General features: G+C 39.6%; 1 non-coding gene across 1 annotated transcript; it reads right to left on the bottom strand.

Annotated features, from left to right (window-relative positions):
- Positions 1 to 5,783: 5,783 nt before the first annotated feature.
- On the bottom strand, positions 5,784 to 5,855 carry TRNAD-GUC. The gene has a single exon. It is a non-coding gene; the product is annotated as a tRNA-Asp (tRNA).
- Between the last annotated feature and the right edge of the window lie 5,790 nt (positions 5,856 to 11,645).

The raw sequence follows: 11,645 nt of genomic DNA, 5'->3' as shown, positions 1-11,645 counted from the left end.
ATTTTTGTAACTAGCTTTGGAGGATTTTATGAGGCATCTCAGTTTCTTACTGAGGCTAGTAAGGAGTTTTTGCATCCTGGGATTTTCCTCTTTTCTGCAAAGTTTCTTCCTTTTGTTGTAAAGTTTGTTTATGGCAGGGGACCACCAGATTGGCTTCCTTTTGGATGAGAGCATTTTGGTTCTATTTGGGATGGCGCGATTCATGCATGAGTGGATGTGCTCATACAGTGCCATAGTGTAGGATTCAGCAGTTGAACTTTCAGTTCCGTCTGCATGGGTGTCATGAAGTTTGTCACTTCTGACTTGAGTAGCATGAAGTTGGCTTTGGAGAAGTTTTTAGGGTGGTTTCTTTGCTGGGGGTGGGGGTGGGATGTGGATGTTAAGGGTGATTAGCTTATGGTCAGACCTTACTAACGAGGGGTGACCATAGGTATGGAGCATTGATTTCCCATGTTGGTAATGACCAGGTCTAGGATATTGGAGCCCCTGGTGGGACTATGGATTAGTTGATCAGGGCGCTGGAATTTATAATTTCAAGAACCGTTGCGCAAAGGTGTTGGGACATGAGTAGTTTTCTCAGTTAATGGCAGGGTAGTTAAAATCACCCAGTATTAGGGTGTTTGGTTCTATCTTAATATTTTCCAGTATGTTTAGAAAGGTGTGGTGAGAATCTTGGGGTATGGTGGGGATCTGTAGCAAGCTACAATTTGGATTTCAGTCTTACCTAGTGTTAGTTGCACTTGGAGAATTTCAGACACATTGTGTTGGCCAACTAGCCTGGTGGTGTGAATATACTTGGTGAATATTGACACTCCTCCACCTTTAGTGTTTCGGTCCTGGTTTGGTGGCCGAAAAGTGTGGTAAGAGTTGTAGCCTGGTATTGCAGGGGTGCTCTCTGGAGCCTTGAACCAGGTCTCAGTTACTGCACAGATATCGATGTTCTCCATTTTTTAAGAGTGCCTCGAGAGAATGCATTGTGAGGTTTAGACTTCTAGCACTGAGTAGCATTACCTTCAGATTTTGCATGCTTGTACCTGTTATGGTGGTGGTTTTGTCCTTTGAAGTTTGCCTAAAAAAGGCACTATAGGGGTGGCAAGAGCCTTAGCCAGTAACCTGAATCCCAGGGGCAACAGATGCAGACCATCTCTGGCAAAGCATTGTGGTCGGTCAATCATGTCATCCCAGGCAGACAGATACTGGATTCCCTTTGAATGACACCATAAGCTTAGCCAATTGTTGAAGTCAATCATTTTATCCTTATATTGTGGTATCATACTGGGCGAAGGCAGGATGCTACTCAGGGCTAGGGTCATACCTGCCTGGACCACATGATCCGAGAGCTCTTCCATGTCTCTTTTCATGTAGTCCAGGGAGGTACGTCTCAAGTCATTCACTCCAACATGGACAATGACAGAGTCATATTTGTACTTGTTGTGGAGTGACTTGAGTGCATGCATTATGTGGCGGATCCTGGCACCCGACAGGCAGCTGACTGTAGTTTTCTCCTTATTCAACCTGGTGAGAGGGACATCAGTGTGCCGGACTATAGAGTCACCTATGACTAAAGTGTTAGGTACATTGTCTTGCCTTAGGGGCTGTTGCTGGGTGGCACACTGGTGTTGTGAACTATGTGACACATTGGTTGTGATTGGTGTTTGTTTGTGTTTCAGCTTCAGAGGTCTTTGCTGCTTGGGCAGGTTAAAGTTAAGGGCCTCTGCATATGTGGATTTAGTGTTGCTATATGTGGGTGTTGGTGGTGCGGGTTTAGAAGGGCTATGTGTTGCTTGAGGTGTAGTGTGGGTGTTAACCTTCTCCTCTTGACTGTTTAACACAATCTTGGGTGGAGAGAGCTTTGCTTCCATTTTGGCTATGTAAGTGCATCTCTCACAGGTTGTAGTGTTTGGTGGTAGGAGGATAGGGTTGTCTGTGTACATGAGGCAATTGCTGCATTGCCCCAGTATGCCCAGATTCACCAGGTGGACAGGAGAAATCACCGGAAGCTGACCCTTGGATATGCCTGGTTTGGGGCTTTTTTTTTTTTTTTTGTAAAGTATATGAGCTGTTTCCTTAGCAAGGTACTTTGCAATTATAGGCTGTTTAGTGCCTACTATTAATTTCTCCTTGTTAACAAGGAGAGTTCAGTGTTTGTATGAGTTTAAGGCTTCCTAGTGCTTTCCAGCAGGTATTAGAGAAAGTGCTAGTCACAGGGATGTTTAAAGGTAAGATTGAAAAGAATGCACTCTGCAGTGTGCACTAGAGAAGTTAGATGTGAAAGTAGGTAACTTGAGTTTTACCTGTTTAAAAAGTTAAGGTTTAGTGGAGAGTTACTATTTTTAAAACAGCAAGATGGACTGAAAGGGGTGGTCACTTTTGTATTTTGGTACTATGAAATACAGTAGGATGGCCAATAAATTTAAATAATTGAAGGGGTGGGATTTCAAAAGTGATGGTTTTGTGATTACTCACATAAGCCAGTGAAAGTAGAGAGAAATGAGATATATGGTCAGATTAACATAAGAGGCAACTAGAAAGACAGTGGTATTTAACAAGACAACTTAAATGGGTGTGAGGTAGGAAAAATTCTGCCTGACTCAGAACAAAGAGAGAGCTGTGGTCTCTTTTGAAGTTTTAATATGCTGTTAAAACAGAATGCAAGCAAAACACAAGGTAAAGAAAATAAACTACAGTATTCAAAATATAGAAATGCAATACAGTAATACAAAAAATAACAGCAAACTAACCTTTCCTTCACAGCAAAGTGTAGCAGAGTCTGGATGAGCCTTTCTGGTAAAGCTCTGAAATGTTTTAGTTTACTCCTTAAATAGAAATTTTAGTTCCTAGCTCCACCCCCTCTGTTAACAAGTGATTAACCTTAAGTGACCTATTCTGTCTTATGAATGAGTCCTTAATTAATCAGTTCTTATTTCTGCCTGACTCAGAACAGAGAGCTGTGGTCTATTTTGAAGTTTTAATATGCTGTTAAAACAGAATGCAAGCAAAACACAAGGTAAAGAAAACAAACTACAGTATTCAAAATATAGAAAGGCAATACAGTAATACAAAAAATAACAGCAAACTAACCTTTCCTTCACAGCAAAGTGTAGCAGAGTCTGGATGAGTCTTTCTGGTAAAGCCTCCCTCTTTAACTTAATGAAACAATGTCATACTCAACGTTACGCATGCCTTGGAAGTCCCAGATTTTAATCCAATGGAAACTGAGCAGCCTTCAAGCTTGGGACATAACACCTTCCTCCACCTCTGTCAATAACCTCTTCTAAAAAGCTACAATCTGTCAGTAGAATTTTATTTCAGCTGATGTGCTAAGTTCCCCACTTTCCTATTTCGCTTACTACCACACCACCCTTCCTCATTTATCTCCCTCTTGTTTATAATCTAAATGTACACGTAGCCTTGAAATGAGGTCCTAATGTGGTCTGTACTGTCTTTACTGGTTTGCCTATAAAAGACTGACTGCCATAATGCATTAAGGTTATCTGTATTTCTACTTTCCACATAATGCAATGCCCTCACGTTGCCTGTTTTTCTGTCTGCTTTATCAGGCCAGAGGCCGAAATTGGTCTACTCTGATCAGGACTTCACCCCAGTCAACAAATTCAAAGAAATAAAAATAAAATAATACATTTTCTAACACTTCTACTTGGTATTTTTTCCTTCTATTCAGTGCAGAAACTGCAGGTGTGTTTGGAAATTAACATACCACAAGTGTGAGGATAGGATGCAATGACAGTAACATTTGGAGATATCCACTTTCTGTTTTCCCATACTCTGTACAGATATTTCCAGTAGCAGCTCTGTTCTCTAAGAGATCACCATTGGCCTCCTTCCCCTGAAGATGTGAGGTAAGCAGCTTGAGAATTCTGTGTACTACCAACTGTTTGTCACTCCCTTTGGCTTTTCACACTACATATAAAGAACACCCTGAGAAAAAAACAACATGCATGGAATGCCTCATTTAGACTTTTATTTATCCAGTATTTCAAGCTTACAGGTTTAGTGTCTTGATGATTCCCTGTACCACTTTCTCTGTAAGGATTTGCACACAGGTAAGGGCTATGAAGAGTGGCCAGTTTGAACAAAAAAAAAAGACCACTGTAGCCCTGGCCAAGAGCAAGCCATTAACCAACACAGAGTCTGACTTCCTTTCTGGAGCAGAGGAAGGAGGGGAGAGACATAAAACAAACAATCTGAGTCCAAAGAAATGAGACCGACTCCAATCTGCCCTGTAATGAGAAGCAAGGAACAAAATCTTTGGCGCTGCCTTGAGATGAGTAACAAACAGGCTGATGTCCCGAATGCCTTATACAGTGACATACTAAAAAGCTGTTACTTCTAGAGTCTGCTTCTGGTGACTTTTAAATGGGATCTGCAAGAGACTTATTGTGGTTTCGCCTCGCCGGTTATCCTTTCCGCACTATTTGTTTTTAACTGTTTTGAGAAATGTAATTTCGCTAGGCGGCAAGAGGGTGCTTCATTAGCTCTTTTATTGTTAGAAGCAAGAAACTGTACTGTACACAACAGAAAGCACAAGATCCTTCTCTTCAACTCACAATTCAGTTAACACACGGATGAGTATTTGAGACTTGGAGCTCTGTAATGATTACATAAAGGTGAAGACTAGTGATAAACTGGCTTAGGGGATCAATGCATATCACATTGCTCAGCTTACAATTTCTCTTTTCTTTTTAACACAGAAGTCTAACTGCATAAACAGAGGTAGGCAATTAGCAATACAAAATGCCTGCAGTGTACACTTTAATTGTTTCCTATATAAAGTGTCTTCTTGAAAAGTTTTAAAAAAACATACACTGAAATAATCTGACACCCACAAAAAATACATTAAATCAAACGGTGCTTCTTTGAGTCATTCTTTATGCCACTGTAGGTGTTCACTGCTTACACCTGTAATTGTACTAGATATTTTCTCTTGCGACTCAACTTTTAGTAGTCTTATGAAAACATTTATGACTTCAGCCAACAACTTAAAACAATTCAAAAAGACAGAAGCATTTTGCTGGAGCACACACACACACACACACACACACACACACACACACACACACACACACACACACACACACACACACACACACACACAAACACAAACACACACACATGCATGCATGCACACACACACACTATTTCCCTTTCAGTGTTCCTTTCTTAACTGCCTCTTTTTAACAAATCATCTTTCAAAGCTGAAAGGGGTTGTGAAGAAGAAAGTGGCCACCCCAGGCACAGGAGGCAATGTAGCAGACCTACGAACCAGTCCCTACAAACATACCTAGCCATCACTTCAGAAGCAGTGATTATGACTGCTGAAATGAAAGTCATCCAGTGTTTTGAGAGCTAGGAACTTACATGGTTACCACAAATACCTTTCTGCTTAGTCTGAACACCTTCTTTACTGATATTATTATTTTTTTATTTTTAACACGTGAACTCTTAACTAAAAACATGTTTCTCTTTTCTTTGTCCTTCAAATGAGAAGAAAGTTTTCTTCTCTTGATTCCCAACTTTACACCAGAGACTATACCAATTGGGCCGCTACCCACAGTGCCAGTAGAAATTGCTACAGCTCTATAGCCCTTAACAGATTTCAAGAAGACAGCTTGCTACAGCTCCAGTGCCATTAACAGATTTCAAGAACATAGGTAAGCAGCATAGATCTGGATCCTTAATCTTCCTTTCAAATGACCTTCAAAAGGTGGTTAACAAACAAAGTGTCCAAGTACTAAGACTAGACTACAGAAAAAAAAAATTTCCTCCCCGTCGGGGAATTGAACCCCGGTCTCCCGCGTGACAGGCGGGGATACTTACCACTATACTAACGAGGAGTAGCTCTGATAATAACTTCCTACTCTCTGAAGGACTTCCCTTTTAAATGCTTTCTTAAAGCTACTGAAATCTCTACGTTACATTCCTGTTATGGGCACACTCATTTTTAAGAAAGACTAGTAAAGTACAATTATGTTTAACTTTCATTAAGTGTAAAACGTCTAAACAAAGGAGACCAATTTGTTTCTGGATAAAACACCGAAGAGCTCATCTCACAGTGTAAATAGTTTTAGGAAACTAAAAAATTGAGCCATTGACAGATTATTTCTGCTATTTGGAAGCAGTCACTGCCTTACAAATCTTGCTGATCTTGCAAACATGTTTAGGTATTTCTGTAATCTCTAACAAAAAACAGGGCACCACACTCCTATGGTACAATTTCATAGTGCCACTTTTCTTATAACTGCAAAATAAGCAAGAAAGTAAATAGGGTACCAACTTCCTCTAAACTACAACAAGCAGTTATATGGCCGCTTCTCTGTATGACACTAGGATTTTCAACTTTTTTATTTTTATATAACTGCAATTCAGGGAACAGGCCCTGATGGTAGCACACAACAACTGTCAGCTCATTGTATAAAAAAGGTAATGTTTCAGAAATATGACAAAAATAAGGAGGAAGTGCTATTTCTCTGCCCAAACAAACAAATGTGACTAAAATGTCAGGCTTTCGAAAGGAAATCCACGATTGAAAGTAAGGCATTTTCTTAATACTGCTATGTCTTAACACTTCAGCTTTTATTTTCTGCACAACAAACAGGTCATTAACGCATGTAGGATAGCCTCTTCTGTCATAATTGTTCCTTACTGGCTGTTAATTCATAAGATTTAACTGGGGATAGGACAACTTTCCCACAGTCTAAATAGGCCACTAATGAATCCTTTCTGTTCTTAGTTTATACGTTACTCATTTTATTTTCCACTAGTCTAAATTTCGACACAACAGGCCCTGTCATTTGCAGTACTCTACGGATTTTAATCTATATTTAATTTTTTTTTTATTAAAATACTTGATATGTAACGTTTGTTTCTTTTATCTCATTTTCTTATTTTTCACCAACCCAGTACAGTACATCCAACTAGATAATCTAATCTCCCATGGACGACACGGCTATATAATCTAATCTCCAGTGAATGACATGGATTCTGGAGAGGACATAGAACAACGATGGCATTCTTGACACTTGCGTATGAAATACATTTGGAAAAAGTGCTACTTAGTGGTAAAATCTTCACTGACCTAAGTAAAGCCTTTCTCATCGCTGGCCACTCCAGCTTCATGAACCACATGCTACAACTTTGTGTTAAGCATCCTAAGGTGATCCACTAGTTCCAAAACTACTGCTCCAATTGTGCATTTTGCATCACATTTAGACTGTCCAATTCATAAAAAAACTGTACTCAAACCTCTTCCACTGGGATCAGTCCTGGACACCTTTCTCCTTCTCATTTTCACCAACAAACTCACACACAACGTGCCATAGCTGTGACTCATAGCTTACACAGAGGATAGGGTATTTGTCAGTGCTAGCCCCTCTGTTTAGCATTAAGCATCAACTACAACCTCTTTTTAACACACTCCTCAACTGGATTAATAAAAAAATGTCTTCTCAACTCTCTGAAAAGTTAAGGTGTGCTATTTTAGCACTAAACAAAACCTCACTAAAGTCAGTAACTCCTTACAAATCAAAGAACAAAAAATCATGTATAGTGAAAATCTCTACTCATTCACATCCTTTACTCTCTGGTAAATGGCTCTGCTCCTGTACCAGCCCAAGCTAATAGCAATCAGCCCCCACAGCATATTTCTATCTCTCCATACAACAGTCACCACTCAAAGACTTTTCTCCATACCTCGCAGCTGCCCAGATTTTCGAACAACGTCCACATTTTTGGCTCATAGTTTTGGACTGCTCCTCATAAAATCCGGTGTTTTCTGGCAAATCACTGAAATTATCTGAGGATTGAATTCACTGAATAATGACATACATTTAAATTTCAGACTTCCACTCCTTCAGAAAAGGTATTGTATAACAAGCCCTGTTATTCTAGCAACTTTCTAAGTTTATAAGAGCAATATTTAAAATCTGACCCTATTTTTGGGCTTTTGTCCCCATTGTGTCAGTCTTTGTCCAGATTTCTTGCACTAAGAGGTTGAGAGGTATGTTCCTCCCCAGGTTTTCCATCACCCACAAATCTACCTCTCCCCATTATATTAACCTATACCAGCACAGCTAACAGCCCCTACCAGCTTCTTAGACTAAGGTGATAACAATTACAAACTTCATTCATAATATTTTCTTCTATCTTTATGTTAAAATGTACATATATGCATACTCAAAGGTCTATATCTCCTCTGTAATAATAAAGAAACTTGCATATTACTACTATACTTAAATGTCTGGAACAGAAAACAAAGAACTTTCTTTTATATACGTTAAGTGCTCATTGCATAATTGATGTACATTCTTTTATTTGCTTCAAATATCTCTGTAAATTCTTTGTAAAATCAGCACTGTAACTGTCAATGTGTTATTATTTTTGGAGTTTTTCTTCCTGGGCCTCCGCTGAAAATGGGCTTCCACCTAGACGGACTATACCGGTTAACAAATTTAAAATAAAAAGAAATAAAAAGAAATAAAATGACATATCTAGGGATATGGCTTGACAATTTTCTTGCCATCCCTCCTCACCAAGGAAAGAATGACATAAAATAAACCAAGTCTTCTCCCAGGCCAGAAAAATGGCCCACTTTCAATCCTACGCAGGCAGATCTGCCATAGGGAAAGGCATCTTTCTATCACAGCTGGAATATGGGCTACCCTTAATTGTGGCTACATCAAAACAGATTTAAAAAGCTATTCAAAACATCACTAACAAAATAATTTGATTCATCACTTTCTCCCCCAGACAAGACCACTGCTGTCGTATGATAGCAGATGCTACATGGATTCTAGTCGGATTAAGGTTGAAGTCTCATGGGCCTCTCAGTTTTTCAAACAAACTGCTGCCTGACTTCACTCCCATAGCTGTTCAATATGTCCAAAGGATGCCCTTCTACAATCTTTGAAGCCAAGGCCACAAAAGGACCTATACTTGAAACCCAGTCATCCAACCTTCAATGCACCAAGCACAGATTCCCATCACTAGGACCCAATCTCTGGAAATCACTCCCTCTTTAACTTAATGAAACAATGTCATACTCAACGTTACGCATGCCTTGGAAGTCCCAGATTTTAATCCAATGGAAACTGAGCAGCCTTCAAGCTTGGGACATAACACCTTCCTCCACCTCTGTCAATAACCTCTTCTAAAAAGCTACAATCTGTCAGTAGAATTTTATTTCAGCTGATGTGCTAAGTTCCCCACTTTCCTATTTCGCTTACTACCACACCACCCTTCCTCATTTATCTCCCTCTTGTTTATAATCTAAATGTACACGTAGCCTTGAAATGAGGTCCTAATGTGGTCTGTACTGTCTTTACTGGTTTGCCTATAAAAGACTGACTGCCATAATGCATTAAGGTTATCTGTATTTCTACTTTCCACATAATGCAATGCCCTCACGTTGCCTGTTTTTCTGTCTGCTTTATCAGGCCAGAGGCCGAAATTGGTCTACTCTGATCAGGACTTCACCCCAGTCAACAAATTCAAAGAAATAAAAATAAAATAATACATTTTCTAACACTTCTACTTGGTATTTTTTCCTTCTATTCAGTGCAGAAACTGCAGGTGTGTTTGGAAATTAACATACCACAAGTGTGAGGATAGGATGCAATGACAGTAACATTTGGAGATATCCACTTTCTGTTTTCCCATACTCTGTACAGATATTTCCAGTAGCAGCTCTGTTCTCTATGAGATCACCATTGCCCTCCTTCCCCTGAAGATGTGAGGTAAGCAGCTTGAGAATTCTGAGTACTACCAGATGTTCGTCACTCCCTTTAGCTTTTCACACTATATATAAAGAACACCCTGAGAAAAAAACAACATGCATGGAATGCCTCATTTCGACTTTAATTTATCCAGTATTTCAAGCTTACAGGTTTAGTGTCTTGATGATTCCCTGTAGCACTTTCTCTGTAAGGATTTGTACACAGGTAAGGGCTATGAAGAGTGGCCAGTTTGAACAAAAAAAAAAGACCATTGTAGCCCTGGCCAAGAGCAAGCCATTAACCAACACAGAGTCTGACTTCCTTTCTGGAGCAGAGGAAGGAGGGGAGAGACATAAAACAAACAATCTGAGTCCAAAGAAATGAGACCGACTCCAATCTGCCCTGTAATGAGAAGCAAGGAACAAAATCTTTGGCGCTGCCTTGAGATGAGTAACAAACAGGCTGATGTCCCGAATGCCTTATACAGTGACATACTAAAAAGCTGTTACTTCTAGAGTCTGCTTCTGGTGACTTTTAAATGGGATCTGCAAGAGACGTATTGTGGTTTCGCCTCGCCGGTTATCCTTTCCGCACTATTTGTTTTTAACTGTTTTGAGAAATGTAATTTCGCTAGGCGGCAAGAGGGTGCTTCATTAGCTCTTTTATTGTTAGAAGCAAGAAACTGTACTGTACACAAAAGAAAGGACAAGATCCTTCTCTTCAACTCACAATTCAATTAACACACGGATGAGTATTTGAGACTTGGAGCTCTGTAATGATTACATAAAGGTGAAGACTAGTGATAAACTGGCTTAGGGGATCAATGCATATCACATTGCTCAGCTTACAATTTCTCTTTTCTTTTTAACACAGACGTCTAACTGCATAAACAGAGGTAGGCAATTAGCAATACAAAATGCCTGCAGTGTACACTTTAATTTTTTCCTCCAAAAAGTGTCTTCTTGAAAAGATTAAAAAAAAATCACTGGAATAATCTGACACCCACAAAAAATACATTGAATCAAAAGGTGCTTCTTTGAGTCATTCTTTATGCCACTGTAGGTGTTCACTGCTTACACCTGTAATTGTACTAGATATTTTCTCTTGCGACTCAACTTTTAGTAGTCTTATGAAAACATTTATGACTTCAGCCAACAACTTAAAACAATTCAAAAAGACAGAAGCATTTTGCTGGAGCACACACACACACACACACACACACACACACACACACACACACACACACACACACACACACACACACACACACACACACACAAGCACACACACACAAACACACACACACACGCACACACACATGCATGCATGCATGCACACACACACACACTATTTCCCTTTCAGTGTTCCTTTCTTAACTGCCTCTTTTTAACAAATCATCTTTCAAAGCTGAAAGGGGTTGTGAAGAAGAAAGTGGCCACCCCAGGCACAGGATGCAATGTAGCAGACCTACGAACCAGTCCCTACAAACAATCCTAGCCATCACCTCAGAAGCAGTGATTATGACTGCTGAAATGAAAGTCATCCAGTGTTTTGAGAGCTAGGAACTGTAGTAGGGTATTACATGGTTACCACAAATACCTTTCTGCTTAGTCTGAACACCTTCTTTACTGATATTATTATTTTTTATTTTTAACACGTGAACTCTTAACTAAAAACATGTTTCTCTTTTCTTTGTCCTTCAAATGAGAAGAAAGTTTTCTTCTCTTGATTCCCAACTTTACACCAGAGACTATACCAATTGGGCCGCTACCCACAGTGCCAGTAGAAATTGCTACAGCTCTATAGCCCTTAACAGATTTCAAGAAGACAGCTTGCTACAGCTCTAGTGCCATTAACAGATTTCAAGAACATAGGTAAGCAGCATAGATCTGGATCCTTAATCTTCCTTTCAAA

This window comes from Protopterus annectens, chromosome 9.part0 (assembly GCF_019279795.1).
Source record: "Protopterus annectens isolate FY-2018-M chromosome 9.part0, PAN1.0, whole genome shotgun sequence".
NCBI classification, from domain to species: domain Eukaryota; kingdom Metazoa; phylum Chordata; order Ceratodontiformes; family Protopteridae; genus Protopterus; species Protopterus annectens.
The sequence above is the reverse complement of the archived record's forward strand: the minus strand, read 5'-3'. Positions and strand labels throughout refer to the sequence as shown.